The sequence below is a fragment of the Centruroides sculpturatus genome, unplaced genomic scaffold (genome assembly GCF_000671375.1).
Source record: "Centruroides sculpturatus isolate CEXI.00-Female unplaced genomic scaffold, Cexi_2.0 scaffold361, whole genome shotgun sequence".
Taxonomy (NCBI): Eukaryota; Metazoa; Arthropoda; class Arachnida; order Scorpiones; family Buthidae; genus Centruroides; species Centruroides sculpturatus.
Genome location: NW_019385072.1, coordinates 156,711 through 169,670, shown reverse-complemented (window position 1 = coordinate 169,670; position 12,960 = coordinate 156,711). Strand labels below are relative to the sequence as shown.

The 12,960-nt window shown below is 32.0% G+C and overlaps 1 protein-coding gene across 2 annotated transcripts in view; it reads right to left on the bottom strand.

The window, feature by feature from the left end:
- The window catches only part of LOC111634233 (armadillo repeat-containing protein 7-like), a 39,935-nt gene extending 27,125 nt beyond the window's left edge, over window positions 1-12,810 (bottom strand). The window contains exon 1 of one of the 2 annotated variants that reach the window (XM_023378959.1): window positions 12,760-12,810. The gene's annotated coding sequence lies outside the window, so the exon portion shown is untranslated. Of the gene's footprint in view, window positions 1-12,442; window positions 12,658-12,759 lie in introns of those variants that run through there. The other variant, XM_023378960.1, reaches the window with a different exon arrangement.
- Window positions 12,811-12,960: the final 150 nt, after the last annotated feature.

Below are 12,960 nucleotides of genomic sequence, written 5' to 3'. Positions count from 1 at the left end.
TGAACTGATAATGGATGCTGCCAAGGAAAGATCGTAGAAGACCATGATTGGCTAAATTTAAATTGGTGGTGCATGTGTCTCAAGGAAGAGATGGTTGCCAAAACATCACACCATGCAGCAGACCTGGAATAGAGCTATGACTAGCATAGCTGCTGATTGGTTGGCCAACAGGTGTTGACAACTATATAAGGTCAACGCAAAAGTGGGAAATTCGAGTTGGATCCGTCTCACTGACTGAGTTCTAATTTGTTGTACAGTAGTTTAGCAACAAATCAGATGAAATGACTAGCTTGAAGGAAGAGTATTAATGTTAGACTGAAAAGTAGAAATAATTAAAGCAGTTGAAAGTGGAAGAAAAAAGGCAGATGTACGCAGAGACTTTGGTTTAGCAAATTCTACAGTGTGCACAATAATAAAAAGAGAAAGAAAATTTTGAAGTGTCCAAGATGGCAAGAGACAAGTGAAAAAAATTAAGTTATGTAAAAAAGCAAATATTGATGCCGCTCGAATTAAGTGGTTTAACCAATGCAGAAGTTCCAATTTACCACTAAATGGACTGATACTAATGGAAAAAGCAGAATAATTTGGATGACTACTAGGTGATACTAACTTTAAATGTTCTAATGGACGGCTAGATCATTTTAAACAAAGACATGGCATAAGTTTTGGGAAAGTGTGTGGAGATTTGTTTCTCCACACACTTTCCCCAAATTTAAATGTTTTATCTGGTAAACCAGATAAAACATTTAAATTTAAAAACAGGGATATTTTACAAACTTTTAAGTTTGTAAAATATTCCAGTTTCATCTGCATTATCTGCCTTCATCTACATATTAAAATTTTAAAATTTAAATGAAAAATGTGTTGATGAAAAACTTGCAAAAGGATAGGATAACAGCTTTTGTTTGCACTAAATATGACTGGTACAGACAAAAGAAAACTTCTTGTAATAGGAAAATCAAAGAATCCAAAATGTTTTAAAAACAAAAGCACTACTAGTAGTGATTGCATTACCGGTAACTGGTTTACCTTTATACCGGTAAACTAGGAAAATTATATCCCAGTAAATTTACTGGTGTGGCCGTATGCCTTATTTTATGTATATATTTTTATTTGTATTTTCTTCGTTTCCTTTCTTTTTCTTTCTTCCTTTGTCTATAACTTTCTAGAAAATTCTTCTCTAATCCTTTCCTGATAAGGTGGTGGTGACCTACTTTCAAGAACAAAGAAGAGGCGGTAGCCTGAGGGCAAAAAGGGAAACTTCGAACTCACTTTCTGGCTCAGGCGTTGTAAAACTAAGACGTGCGAAGGAGACCTCCCGGTTGTTTCGGCAGCAACAGTAGGACAAGTGGAGACTAGAAGTTAGCGATCGGAAGGAGTCAGAACACATACATCGGTGTAAGAACCTCCAAAAGATTGTTTAGAAAGCCTGAGTCATTTTTTTGACTTACTGTCTGCAAGATTTCACCAATAGGCCACCACCACCAGCAGTCCAAGATCATCGGCACTGGGTACCCTATCTATCCTATTGTCTATTTTTTCCTCCTCCCCCTTTTTTTTTTTTCTTAGTATAAATAGTTTTTAAGCATTAGTCATAGTTTCATTTTTTATATTGTACCGCGGTAAAATATTTTGTTACGAGAGAAAAACTTAACCTTCGAAAATTGTAAAAATCTTTAATATAAGGAGCGTCGGAATCGAAAAACAAGAATCCTGTAAACTCAAGGAAAATAAACACTGGTGAAAAGGGAATTTTATGCGTATTGTTTTTTCAACTTCTACCACGAAGTGTAATCACCACGTGCATATCTTACACTGGTAATTAATTTTTATACCAGTATTTTGGTTAAAAATCCTCTTAATTAACCCAATATTTATTTTCTTAAAATTTCCACAGGTATTTTCCGTGGGAAGCAGATTTCTTTTTTGTCTCCTCCATACCATAGCAAGAAAGCAGTGCAGATGGTGATGGGTCATTCAATTTATAATTTAAATTAATTAATGTTATTAAAAGGAATTTTCTAGTTTTTTTATAACTTGATTCCCTGTATTATACTCCAAAATCAAAATCCATTTTTAGAGTATAATACAGGAAAATAACCCAGAAAAATTGAACAAATATAAGTAACACAAAATATCCAATAATGTTAACAAAAATATAATTTTGAATAGGATTCTAGAAATAATCAAGCACTTATCAAAAAATGAAAATGTATCATGACTTGAGCATGTCACTGAAATTAGTTCAGACTCAGATTCTAGCAAGGTCTTTATTGCTTACCATACCAACTTCTCACATCCAATGAGAACAAAGTGCACAATAGAAAAGTCAAATTTAACAATGAAAGAAAAATTATACTTAATCATTAAACATTAAACGAGCATAGACACTGATAACAGTAATATAGGGGAGGGTGGGGATGAAAGGGACAAAATTCATATTTTTATTTTTCACTGAAAAAGTTCACTTCTAATCAGTTTTATTTTTAGTGCAAAAGATTCATTAGACCTTTACTTTATTCTGACCATATTGTGAATTCATCCTATTATATTGGTAGTTGAACATTTTCACATTTTTAAAGACCTCTCCACGTGTCCCTTTCATTCCCACATCTGGGTTGAAAGGGACACCCTCGGGGATGAAAGGGACTACCCGCGTTTTAATGTAAAACTTGGAATTAGTTATCTCAATGTTTTCAAATTTCATTATAACTGAAAAGTGATAAACTAGAGACTAAAATTTTTAAAAATTACAGTTTTAATAATATGAATTTTGTGACATCACAATTATTTTAAACAGTTAAAAATTATCAATATTTTTAAAACAAAGAATATCAAATCTTTTCAAACAAAGAACAATAACTAAAGAATATCACAATCAGTAGGCTATCACATAATTAAACTGTCTTTCTTTGGTCAATAGAATGTTTTTCGCAATTTATCCCAGCTGATATGAAGTGAAATCGGTGGGAAATGTAATGTTTGCTTGCTCTTGCCGTTCCTCCTGCTTGGGATGGATGGGGTAGTTTTAAAACATCACTGATATCATCCTCCTCAGGAAATATAAACTTGAAACATCCCAATATTTATTCATAAACTTGACTTTCAAGTCTTCATCACTCAGTTTCTTCAAAACTTTTCCCACAAAGTAAACAACAGAAGTTTTTTTGCAAATCTGACTAAAATGAAATCATTGGGCTGAACATGTTTGACAGTGTTTTTGATATCAGATCCCTCACTCGATGTTGCATCAGACGTTGAGGAAGAGCTGCTTTGAGATCTTTCATCTTCACTTTCAGTTTCTTCTGGAATATGTTGCAACAGCTGCTTTTTAGATTTTGTCCTCATTGATGATGCTTGCATTAAATACAATGTTAATTCTGTCTCCATTTCTGTAGTAAAAACTTTCCTGTTACCCACATGCAGTGAATACACTACATTGTCTTTTTTATATTTTGAAGCGAGTTTAGCCAAATGCAATTTTGCATTTCCTTGGGCACTGGCTGTAGCCCTGATTGATGCTTCTTTTTTCAACAACTTCAATTATTGCCCCTTGAATCACTTCTGGCGTCTCACGTTCTTTTTTTTTTTTTTTTTTTTATATACTTTCGAGGCAATTTTTTTCTATTAAAAAAATTTAGCATTAGAAACATGCAAAAAATGTCAATATGGGGTTGAAAGGGACATGTCCCATTCATTCCCTATTTTACTGTCCCTTTCAACCCCCAGGCCTCAAACAACCAAAACTACAACTTAACTTTCTGACAGTGAAATATAATTTAAAACTGATTAAATAAACATATTTTAGAGGTTTCAAAGTAATTATCCTGATTTAAATACATTATCCAATGACTATGTTTGAGATTTTACCCCTAAATGTAAGAAATGAAAAAAACTTTTGCATGCGTTTTCTGCTCATCCAGGCATTCCAAGCACTGGTGCTAATGTATTGGACCCTACAAATGTGTGAAAACTATGGACTATTAGTGTCATCTATCCATGAAATAGCGAAGCTCCATAAGTAATTTAGCAGCAAGTTATAGAGGCTGTCCCTTTCATCCCTTGTCCCTTTCATCCCCACCCTCCCCTACAGTAAGTAAGTTTAAAAGTGTGAAAGATATAGTTAAGAAATAAATGAAGTATTTCTTTCTTAACTAAAAATATAATATAAGCAAAAAATACAAAGAACGTATCTTAAAAAGATTTTCAATGCTCTAATGAGAGATGTCCAACTAGTATTGATTCCAAGAAAGCTTTTTCTAATGCAGCTGCCATTTGTACGAAAATTAGATCTAGATTAGACTACGAGAGCCTAAATGTATTATTTTTTTAAGATTCTGCTTACAAAATTACATGGCTGTCCAATAATTTTGTTAGTAATTCAGTTTCGTTTTAAATCATTTGTTAATACAAATTTACTGGTAATCCCAAATATACAGTAGATCCCCCTATAAGACAGTAGATACGTTCCGTTCTTTATGAATCAATTTTGTAGGAATCATAGTTTACGGACTACGGCTGTTTGAAAGGTTTTCTTTCATAAAATTAATCGATTCTAGACTAATTCGACTCAACATTTCCAAAATACGTATATTTTTTTTAAAATAATCCGTATAAACTACGTTATAAACAAAAAATTGTAGGATTACTTACCGAGTGTGTACCCTTTGACTACGCTCGTTGCTAAAGCTTGGTTTCGTCGCGGAACAGCGCATCAAATTGCGGCCGCGATTTCTGATATTATTTTTCTGCGAAAACTTCGTTGACCTTTGGAGACATCATTAATATAAATAATTTTTATGGCCGTTAAATAAGAAATGTTTCTTTCACAAGAAATGTATAAAATTACAGTACTAAACAGACGATAGGTCGCCTAACTCGCCGTAGCGTGACGCTAGACGGCGAAAAATATATATTTAATTATAATAAAGTTACAATAAATTAAGTTAATATATAATTATATATACAGTACCTAATTTATATATAATTAATATATAATTATATGTACAGTACCTAATTTATATATAATTTATATAATACTGTCCAGACGATAGAAATCTCTCCGTAGCGTGGCGCTACGGACGGCGGGTAAGTAGTTCGGCTGCCCGATGACGTTTTACGTATTATAGGAGTTATTTTTACCGTTGTTTACGGATAATGCCACAATTTTTATAGGAATCATAACTATAGGAAACGGTTTTATAGGGGGATCTACTGTAATTATCGAATTATGGTAATGTAATACCTGGTAAATTTGCAATCACTAACTACCAGTAAATTACAAAGCCAACAAAAAGACATGGATGACATCTGAGATTTTTGAAGAAGAAATTTGAAAATGGGATAGAGAACTTATTGGTAAACGAAAAAAGTTTTACTCCTTGTCAATAATTGCCCAGCATATGCAATTTTAGAAAATTTAAAAAGTATTAAACTTGTATTCCTTCCTCTGAATTGTACTAGCGTACTTCAGCTAATGGATCAAGGAATTATAAAGAATTATCTCATTTCAGAAAAATTCTTTTACAAAAAATTATTACAAATATGGAAGATAACAATAAAATGACAATTTCTTTATTAGATGCAGTTGATGTTTTGGAAAAATCTTGGTGTAAAGTTAGTTTGCTAATAATACCAAACTGTTTTTGCCATGCGAAATTGTGTAATGGCCAAATGCCTATTACATTTATAAATGATGACAATAATGAGGACGACGACATTACTCTATCAGAATTAATTAAAACACTTCAAAGTTCAGAAAACGGCAAATTTTTGTCACCAGCTGCTACTGAATATGAGAGTGTAGATGAAGATTTAATAACATCTGAATCTTATACGGATGCAGATATAGTTTAGCAAATTAAATCTTCAGATGAAAAAAATGTGGATGATGATGAAGATGAAACATCAGACAGAGAAAATACAGTGCCATCAACCAGGGAAGCATGTAATGCAATAAGATTACTGAAAATGTTTTACAGATCTCAGAAAACTTCATCGGAAATAATGAACAAAGTCTATAATTTAGAAAATTACAGTGATAAACAATTTTAGTGAACACCTACAATCTAAAATAACTGACTTTTTTAAAGTGAATATTATTATTGTGTTTTTTTAATTGGCATACATTAATTTAACTTTTTGTTGCCTTTTGATTTGATATTATTCTCAAAACCAGAAGTGCTGCCATTATCAAAACTTAAGACAAATAAAAATTTCTTATAAAAGGTTAATTTTTGAAATTTTTAATTACATTGTTGTAAATTTAGACATAATAATGTAAATAAAGTAAATTTAAACATTTAGTTTGCACTTTTATACATAAGATAATAAATTATTACTACCATAATAGATACACTATACTGTATTACCATAAGAAATACAGTAATTTTATGGTTATACATACAGTGGTGATATTCAGCGGGTTCGCACAGGTTCGGTTGAACCCATTGTTAACATTTTCAAAGTTTTCCGAACCTTGTTAATCACACGTAACATTTCTCAGTGGTTTTGTTTCTTTTAAAAAATATATTAAAATATACGTATTATTCTCTGTAACACTACTAAACTAGAGCCTTATACCCCGTTCGCCTTGGTGCAATCTCCCTCGACCGTTTCAATCTCGACTGAAACGAGGTTCAATCGCGGTCGACTCAAGAGAGTTCTTGAAACTAGATCCAGCATAAGAGAGATCCCACAATCCCACGCGCGCGAGAAAATCCAAGATGGCTGCGGAACACATGTCGTAATAAAATATGTACAAAATAAACCATTTTGAACACTCTTTTTTATTATTTATAAATGTATATATATATAGTTCTGGCATAAAAAATGTTAAATTTTAACTGACTTAATTTTGCGAACACATCTTTTTTATTTATAGGGCTATCTTAAGGTCAGTTTTTGCGCTAATGTTGCTAATGCACCATTTGAGCAAAAAGAAATTGTTAAGGAAAAAATTTCTGTTAGTGAACCCTTTGTTAAATATTTCGAATATCATCACTGTATACATACAATGTTAAATTAGAATGGATTTTATAATAGATCCTTAAACACACTTGATACTTTTTATGAGATTGAAATTATGATCCCATAGATAATGGCACTCGATTATAATGTCAAAAAATTGCCGGTCCCATGGATGACATTATAATCCAGTTAAACTATAACTGAATTTTGAAGTAATCTCTCAACCTTTGAAAGTGAAGTGACATTTTGTTGTAGAAATATAATAATCTTGACATTTTTGAGCTGATTTTCTGGATGTGATGCTGCATTATGAAACAAAAGCACTTTCCTATTTTGTTATGACATTTCCTGTTCAGCTATTTCAGCCACTCTGTCACAATTTCTCATCATTCTTTCTGTTTGATTTCCACTCAATTTCAAATTTTATAATGTCTATATTCTTGAAACATCTTGTTTGGAAACATTTCTAAGTACCAGGTGTTTCTCACATTCTCCACTCAATACTTGAATATAACAAACTTGTCAGTCATTATTACTATTTTGCTACCAAAACATGATTCATTCTTGAAGCACAAAGTTTTGTCTGAAAGAGTGCAAAAAATAGTCCTTTTTTATCAGTGTTTAAAATATTTTCTGAAGAATTATTAAAACAGTGATAATGAAAGAAAGCTTAGCCTTCCCCTATAATACTGTATTACAATCAAATCCACACAATTCTCCACAAACAGTTTTGAATTTAATATTATATCAGTTTTGAATTTTTTGAGCTATCCATTTGAGACTTTGAAGTTCTTGGCATCAAATTCAGATGCAAATTGTAAAGCTTTGGCTTGTATGATCTGCCCTGAAATAGAAACTCTGACTGTGCAGAACTGTTCTATGACTACTTTGTCAATGAGAGTGCTATTCCCACCATGCAACTGTTGATTTGTTGCTTGTTCTCATTACTGAATCAATGGCTGAATAGTTGTTTCTTGACAATTTCTGCAGCTTACATTTTCCCAATCTTGAACAATTTTACTGATTTTCTCATTCCACACTTCTCTCACCTGTGATATTCAATAATTTCAACCTTATTTTTAATGTTAGTATTTACATGGAATCATATCAAAACTTGCAGATTCTCTTTTCCAACACAAAAACATGTTTTGTCTTCACTACAGATTAAGAATAGATAAGGATATAGACAAAGACACTCACCAAGTTCTTATGTAGTACTTTCTATTGTAACAGTTTTCTAAATTCGCGTTTTTCATGAACTATAGAGGGCGCTGTATTTTTACAAAATGGCTACTCTATCTGGGTCGTTTGTTAGTCGTCAATGTAAAATGAATTATATATTACTATCTGATATAATGAAATATGCTACTTGTAGCAGTTCATCGAGAAATTTTATAGAAGGAGAACAAATATTACTAGCAGGGCACGTCATTTTATGTGGTATTATCGAGAAAAACGAGCAAGATCGTTCTGTGCATTTTTGTGCTCTTTGTCTGCAAACATCAGCATTGACTTCTATCCCACACAAAATTACTGGAATTTTAAAGTTTATCGACATATAATATAAAATTGAATAGAATTACATTTTATTGAAGATAATCCTATAGTATAGGTTAAAAACGAATACAAATACTAAATTACTTTATACTTAGACTCTATGCAATCTTTTTCAGTTTAATTTTTTAATACTATCGAATTACAATAATCTAAACATATTTATAAAAACATGATAGCATACATGACAAAATATAATCTTCAGGAGTAAAATGTTTCGAACATACTACCATATACTTCGTAACTTTTTTACCAATTCTTAACAGTCGAATCCACTCTTTCCGTCTATTACATTTCTGAGATTCTCCGAATTCTGATTTACGAAAAATCCATGTTTTTTCATGTGGGAATACATGTGGGAATACATGTTTTTCATGTGGGAATACATGAAAACTTATATCGGGATCACGTATGGCTTTGGAATTACAATTTGGAACACAACAGAAAGCTTTACTTTTACTTTTACTATTCATCTCTACCGTTGACAATATACGAAGAACATTCAAACGACCCAGATAGAGTAGTTCTGTTTTTAAACACCAGAGGGCAAGCATCCGGTGAAAAACGCGAATAGCCAACCAGTGATAGATGGTTGCTGAACAACTTACTTGGCAATCAATTTACCATAAGGCCTGTAGCTTACACAGATGTTCGTCTTCTTTCTTATGATAAATGCAACTGTCTCTATCATTTGTTGGCTATTTAAAAAAATTTCAATCTGTCATAAATGACACAAGAATGTGAAGAGAGTTCAAGACAATAGGTATGACAATTCTGAGACTGAATTCATGTCCACAGAGTTGTTTTGGACCAACCTCATTGTTGTGATATATGTAAGGAACATTACAGATTGATATGAATAGATATACAGTGGTGCCTCGTATAACGTACGCCTCGAATAACGGACGCTGCGAACAACGGACTTTCCGTTCGGCAGTTACGTGAGACGAACAATGCACTTTCTTCGAACAAGTGCGAATGATGTTTCCACTCTTTTGCCGTTGCCAATGACAATCTGCTATTTTTAGGATATATTAGTATTATTAGAATGTATTATTAGTATATCTGAAGTAGAAATGTAATGTAATATATGTTGATGATTTAAATAAACATTAAATGTAATGTAATATATGTTGACGATTCAAATAAACGAAATGTAATTGTGTAGATGCCGAGGTGGCGGGACGAAAAGAGGTTGTAAAAAACAAACGGAGCGAGAGTAGCTCGTAGAAGTGTTTAGTGATCTTAATTAATAAAGAATTATTCGTATCATATAATCTGGCAAGTTAAGTCATTTATAATGCATCATGGCTTCTAAAAAAACAGAAAGGTGATTTCAATTGAAACAAAGCAAGAAATCATCAGGAGTGAAAGTTGACAAAAACTTTCTTGTCGAATGGGGAGAGGTTCAGGAGTTTACCAACACTCATTATCCAAACAGAGCTGAGGCCAACAGGATCAATGATCTCTACGATGACACCTTTGTCCGTCATTTCCGACAGGTGTTAAAGAAGAAAGAGAAACAGACCACCTTGGTCATGTTTTTCAAGAAGCCAGCGGGCAAAAAACAAAGGATGGAACAAGAGGAGTTGACTCTGCAAGTCCTGGTAGCCTCTCCTGAATCTGACTCCGATTAAAAAACAATAAAAAGGGACCTGCTGCAATGTGTAAAAAGTGTGTATCTGTATGAATGTGTAAAGAAAGTGTTCTTCCACCTCCTCCTCACATCTGATTACCCGGCATAATTGGTGTCTGCTCCATTTTCGTTTTTTATGGTACAGTACGGTTATTTTATGCTGCGGAACGAATTATATGTTTTAACATGTATTTCTATGGAAAAATGCGTTTCGTATAACGGACGTGCACCTGGAACGGAATTAGTACGTTGTACGAGGCACCACTGTACTAAGCAAACTCCTACAATAGCAAGTTAGTTAACATAGAAATTTTACTGTGTTGTAATAAAATCATGCACTCAAATGATTTTAAGAACTCATCAAGGAATAGTGTTGAATCTTTTGAATTGATTTAACTGCAACCATGTAAACTCCAAACAAGGAAGTCAACTTGATGAGAAATTGTGTCTGTTATGAGAGATCAATTGTAATAAAGTTACATACTTTCTAACCAGAAAACAACCATTTATTAGCAGTGAATATTTATTATTCAAACGTTTTCAGTCATCTTAATCAACCTTCTTCAGATATTTGAATTTTACAATTTGCAAAAGTACAAAGCTGCTACTTATTCTATAATTATTTACAACATTTCTATTCTATAATGGAACATTGTAAACAACTATACAATAAGTAGCAACTTTATTCTTTTGCAAATTAAAAAATTCAAACACCTAAAGAAGATTGATTAAGATGATTGGAAACACTTGAATAATAAACATTTACTGCCTAATAAATGGTTGTTTTGTGGTTAAAATTATAATTGAATATTTGTAAGAGCTACATATGAATTACATAACATTTACAAAAAAATAAAATAAAAACTATTATAAAATGTATAGTACTCTAAAAACTAATGATGTAACACAAAACATATTACATACATACTTGACAACCTTTAAAATGGGGAATAGCTGGGACGCTGGTATAAAAACATTGACAGCATAAAAAGCAAAATAATTTTTTATTAATTAACATTGATATTGTAGAATGCTTATATTCAATACCTTTAATAAAGAAAATTTTAACATCATCTCCGCATATGATATCTTATAAAGCTATTGTCATACTCTAGACTGCACAATTTAAAAATAGGTCAACTATTTTATGGGACATATACCTAGATTCTATCTTGATGTGTCATGAATTTTGATTCTGCATGATGAGTGCATCATGCAGAATCAAAATTCACGACACATCAAGATAGAACATATCATAAATCTAGATGTAGATTTATCTAGGTACAAATCTATCTAGGTATAAAAACCTAGGATAAATCTAGGTGTAGGTGCCTCCTGTTATATGTTTTTGTGCAATGTTTTGCTTTGTTAATAATTTCTTTAGTTACAGTACAATGTACTCATGACGATTGCTATCAGTTAGTTTATTAACTTTCACTGCAATTATGAAAGACAATAATTTTTCTGTTATTTATTTCCTATCGCTGTCTTTTTCTTACCATACTGAATATCTTTTCCTTTTGCCTTTACTCAGCCTTAGTATTTTACAAACCATCATCAGAACTTACTATTTTACAAAGATTACAAATCTTTGTAAAGTCCCACAAGTCTCAAAAAACTAGCTTCTTTTCTTGGGAAAGTTCATGCCATATAGCCTGTATATTCTTAAGTGATGAATCAGATATTTCTTCTTTTTGGATGGAGAAACTGTAGCACTGCCCCAAATAATTTAGTATAACTGTAAAATTAATTTGTTTCCTTCTGCTAATGAGTCAGTCACGATTGATTTAACTGCCAATGTGAAGACACTTAACATTGCCATATTTGAGGATGCAATTTATCATATCTGCCACTTAAAATAATATCTGAGCTAAAATTCTCACACATATACCAATATACATATATAAAAATTTTCTTTCCCAATTGAAGGAATCTGAGAATATTGTTCTGATTCACTTCAGTCATTTATAATAAAATACAGGTAATTAAAGTTATATGGTAATCTATAGTTACCACTTATACATTTATTAAACCATGTAGACCATAAATCAATATACTTTTTATTTAAACAGTTTCCTTAGTTTCCTTTAAATACCTAAAACTGTGTTCGTGAAAATACATAAATGCAATGTTACAGTAAAATTAATTGCAAAATTCAGTATACATTGCAGCATGTATTAGAGATGCATGCTGCAATGTATGCAATGCAGATAACAATGCATTACTAACCAAATGTATGTGCATATTTTTTATTCTAATATTAATAATGGGGTCAAAGTATACCTAGGTAACCCCAATGGCGGCGTTTCCGACTCTTCGTGGTCCCGACGGACTCCTCCCGGAGGGGAACCGCCGGCGGGCCGCCGAGTGCCAAACGTCACTAGTTATTGATTCACGGTAGTTCTTGAACAAAATAAAGAAAAGGAAACGTCTACTAAACGTATAGTTAATCTAACCTAACCGAAGCGCCGCCATTAGGGTTGTCTAGGTATACTTTAACCAATAATGGTTTATATATACAGTATTATAATCTCGTGGAAAAATAACCAAAACTATTATTTTATAATTTCATCAAATTCAAATTCAAAACACATGCTTACTTCTCTATTTTTATCGCCATCTGCTGTCACGCGAAAATTTTAAATAACGAGACATTGTTGCCAATTCTAAATTATGATTTTCAAAATTATCAATGACTTACTTCAAACAACAATTTTTTATTTATAAAAATTTTGGCAATTGTGATGCTAAAATAAATTGTAAATTTCGAAGTAAATTTGTTATATATATATATGTCTGTT